Below are 4,807 nucleotides of genomic sequence, written 5' to 3' on the forward strand. Positions count from 1 at the left end.
CGGCACGACCGGCGCTGCTTTGGGCGGCTGGAGCAAGAAGACCAGAGGTTGAAGAAGCACTATGGCCGTTAGATGGACATCGTACGGTCACTGGAGATTGAATCGTGCATGTTGACTAAGTTGACAAAGCCTTCCGTCCCCATCAACTTAGTAGGCCCACAAGTCAGCCACCCACTATGATGGGTCCTAGCTAGCAAGGGGTATTCTTATTTTTTGTGTGTAATAAGGAGGCACTTCCTTGTGTGCGAAGATATAGCTGGTGGGTCCGACCTGTCAGTGGGGGGGAACATTTTTTTCATGAAATACAGAAGCCCTTCCCACATACAATCCATGTACTATGCGTATTAAGGAGGAACTCTCCTTGCGTGTGACCATGGACCTCGTGGGTCCCAGCCGTCAGGCTCTCCATGTATAGTCCTCTTCTGATGACTCCCGTATGTTGACCACGCCGCGCCGAGCGCACCGAGGCGGTGGACGACGGCGAGGCCCTAGACTGGAATGACCCGGAGATGGGGAAGACGCGACAGTGGAGTCGCAGACGGAGAGGAGTGGGAAACTTGACTGGTGCGGGTGCGGGGTCGGCCTACACTCAGCAGAAAATAACAGGAGGTGCAGAGTGGAGGGATGGCCTGGCCGTCAGCGGGGTAGCGTTTCGCTGAGGAGCGCAGAACAACACCACTGGACGCTAGAGGCTGGAGCAGGCGGTCTCGTCAGCGCTGGGGGAAGAAAACGAGAGATTGAAGAAGAATGACGGCCGTTGGATGTAAATCCAACGCCTTCTTAGGCTTCGACCTACCGGCCCACATGTCAGCCAGTCCATTTCTTTTTTAGTCCATTTGGTGGGCTGGGTGAAACAATGATGTATCATCTATGCAACCCGTTTATATATATGGTAGAATTTAAAGCCCATTTTCCTTTTTCTCGATATCCGCGGACTTGCTGGGCTGGGTGAAAATATCATGTTGGGCTAGACAGAGAAATGTTATAAAAACATAAACACATGATTGCACGCCTATTACTGCATTGGTTAGTAAAATCTTTGCAAGCTTATGTACGCAATCACTAGGAGTTAATGCCAAGTTATGTATAAACAATTATTATTATTATTATTTTATAAGAACTTTCAACTTACGAAATAAAATATCATTTAAATTTGATGAGTTAATAGTACGTGGGGTATTATTATTTTTTAGGCTAGACGTGGAACAGTTGAGTTGGTTCTAGGGAAATATACTGGGAGAAAACTCAGTTTACATCGAAAAAGAAAGTGGGAGAAAATTCAGATATAGGATTAATGAAAACGAAAAATAAAGGAAGTGGCAAGGTCTATAAAATGGTTGGATGAACGATAGGTTTAACGGAAACTTATGTTGTTTCTAATAGAAATATAGGTTCAGCTTTGCATTCTTATAGAAAACAGGTTCAGTTTTCCATTCTTATGGAAAAATAGAACTGAGCTGTGCGTCGTATTGAAAAAACAAACATAACTTGGGCTAATGATTTTATAGACAAGCTAGGTTGGGAGGCCCAAAGGCCGCTTGATACTTGCTAGATCCAAAAAATGTTGAAACATATCGTGGGCTGCCCATGTTAAACAACCAGACCTAGGCCATGGACCTGGTGGGCCCGGGACTGTCCGCCTCTTGACAAACAGATGTCTCCCGATTCCTCTTTGATTTGATGACCATGTTGGGAATGACAGATGGAGGCCCTGCGGCTAGAGCACCAAGGCGGAGGACGACATCGAGACCTCGGACCGAACGAACCAGAGCAGGGGAAGACGCAGGCGGAGGGGACTACGAGGGTTGACTTGTTCGGGTGCAGGGTGGGCCGGTGGAGCTGCCGCTGCCGGACAATATCTGGTAATAGAGGGATGGCCTGGCCAACGCCATAGGCTATGATGGCCAGCCACTTTATAGGAAGTGGATGAAAGATTGAACAAAATAAGGAAATACAAATGGATAGGTGGTTGGTCCCATATGTCTGTGTACGAGACCTGCTGGGTCCACCTGAGGAGGGGAATATGTTGGGAGGAAGGAGATTCAAAGCACGGCAACCGCGTGAACTAGTTGTTTTAACAGACAAGTGAACTAGTTAGATACATAAGCAAATAGCCACTAAAAAAGCAAACATGTTAATGGGTTCTTAAAAGAATTATTTCGGACAAAATAGATAATTATGACACATAGGCTAATGCATGAAACACTCAGATGATAAAGGTGCTTATAAAAAGATAAAGTACAACATCTAGACCTTCCTGGCACGCTTGATCATGATGTTGTGGATGTTCGTGTACTCGTCGGTTACGGGAAGCAGACACGCCCTCCTGTTCAAGATATGCATGTACATGTTATAGCATGCGTATGCGTCCTTGGCCACGTAGGTTATGTAGGCTAGATTCAGAGGTACCTCCCACGTGTTCAGGTCCTTGGTTTTGTTGTCTTCTTTCATGTTGGCGTATCAGGGGTCGATGATGGAGTCCTTCTCCCGCCCGTTGCTGATGATCTTGTATTGCTTCTGGATGTCGACAAGCTTGTTGCACCAGATGGCCTAATCGTCGCGTTCTTCCTTCTCTCCACCGTAGCGAAGATGCAGTCGGCACTGCCGATGAAACGAGCGAATGCTTCAGAACCTCTGATGGCCCTACAGAAGTGGTAGATGATACCCTCGTCCCGCACACATACCTGGGCGATGGTGATCTGCTGGTACCTGTCAGGAGAAGAGTGGATTGGCACAAGGTCTAGTCCTGCAACCTTATGCTTTCTCGTCTTGTAGGTACTGCTTGAACTCGGCGAGGCAAAGCTTCACCGAGACTGGATCATTGGTGTACATCACATTCAACTTGGTGCAGCCATAGGACCGAACGGCGAACTCAAAGGGGAACTCCTTGCTGAAGTCCATATCCAGCAGGCTCACCCCTCGGATCACCATTGGAGTCTCTTCAAGTGAACGAGTGTGTAGGCGGTGACAATAGTTCATTTTTCAGCTCGTGGGGAACTGGATTCAACAGTAAACTGAGTGTTTACAGGCGACAACAGTTACTACCACTCCCTCGTCCGCTGCACGCCCGGTAGAAGATGCACCCTCGACGCATTCAAATGCCTCCATTAAGAAACCTACTTCGGTCACACGTCGGTTCATGAGCGGGTCTGTATTGGTACTGTAATAACAGGAGTTAGTGGTCACTTTACTTAAATTTAATTAGTTTTAATAGAAATTTATACTTAAAATAAGCAATGCATTGGCTCATTCTATCAGTGCCACAAGATCAACATGCACAACAATTATTCTCACGACGTACACGATCAACACATTTGTCGACCTTTCACAAAGATAATACTACCAAGTTTGAACTGTTTGTTATGGTTGTTGTCCTCTGCATCATCATGCCGTATTTCCTAGCTTGCAAGATTCGGAACCAACAAATAAGATCCAAATAATAAGTGCAACAAAGATGCCTACACATCTCATTGATTCTCAGCTTGCAAGATTCAAAACCAACAAATGAGATCCAAATAGTAAGTACAACAAAGATGCCTACACATCTCATGATTCCCAGCTTGCAAGATTCAGAACCAACAAATAAGATTCAAATAATAAGTAAAACAAAGATGCCTACACATCTCATTGATTCCCAGCTGGCAAGATTCAGAACCAACCCATTAGAGCCTTTTGATAAAGTGAATATCGAGATTAAATCCATCTTGGCTAGCCATGTCATACAATCAAAGAACTTGGCGAATGCTCTTGACCATCACAACATCTATAGTTGAGTATTCTTGTTTGCACAGCACAAATAAGAAGAGCATGATTTCACTTAATAGTGGCCTCCTTGAACTCAACCCGCAGCTCCACTCGGATGAGGCCTGCCTGGAGTTCCATGATTCAATTCATGCGCCTTTTTCTGCAGTTCACCCGAAATGAGGCAAAGATTGCATCATTCAGCTAGCAAGAAGTACTTGCTCTCATGAGCTGGCAAGTTGTTCTTTAGTAGTTGCACTAAAACTGAGGAACATTAAGGTTGGTTGTCCGGCTCATGTAAGGTGCAACTGTAATTTTCTTATCCTTTTGTGCAGTTCCACTAAAATAAAGTGCCATTGTGGTGACAGTGACGGCTCATCTTGCAAAGGCTAATAAAATGTTGCACGAGATTACCAGCAGAACTTGAGGGAGATTTTGGAAACTCCAATCACTATTTTGTGCAGTTCCACCAAAATTGAGAGATGTTGCCCATGTGACATTTTAGTTGAACTGCACAAGACACTCATTCCAAAAAAAAGTGTTTTGTGCAGTTCACCAAAAGGTCACAATAGCAACAAGGTGAAATGGATATCCCTATCTGCACAAAAAGATAGAAAGTAAACAGTTGCTCGTCAATAAGAATATACGAAACATATATGAAATGAAAAGAAGCATCTTAATTATGTTCATGGCAATCACGCAAGGACAATAGAAATTTTAAAACGTCGGCAATGCTTCATGTTACCAGAAGAATTACGATCAATAATGAGATTCCTCAAATATGGGATTACTTTAATGGTGGCATTGCTTGTTTACCAGATAAAATAAATCAACAGCAGCTAAAGAGTTAGTTTAAGGGCATGGGACCGTGGGGACACCAGGACACTCAACAGCGTAAAGGAGCAACTTACTTATCATACTGGGGACAATAGCAGGAGTGCCATTTGTAACACAGTTTAATTGCATCTTATCACTAGAGGCATTAGATTAACAATAACACTGGTTAGACATGTCCCTAAGGTAACAGTGTGATCGCTTCATTTTACATGCGCCCTTACATTAACAA

The sequence above is a fragment of the Triticum dicoccoides genome, chromosome 6A (assembly GCF_002162155.2).
Source record: "Triticum dicoccoides isolate Atlit2015 ecotype Zavitan chromosome 6A, WEW_v2.0, whole genome shotgun sequence".
Classification (NCBI taxonomy): domain Eukaryota; kingdom Viridiplantae; phylum Streptophyta; class Magnoliopsida; order Poales; family Poaceae; genus Triticum; species Triticum dicoccoides.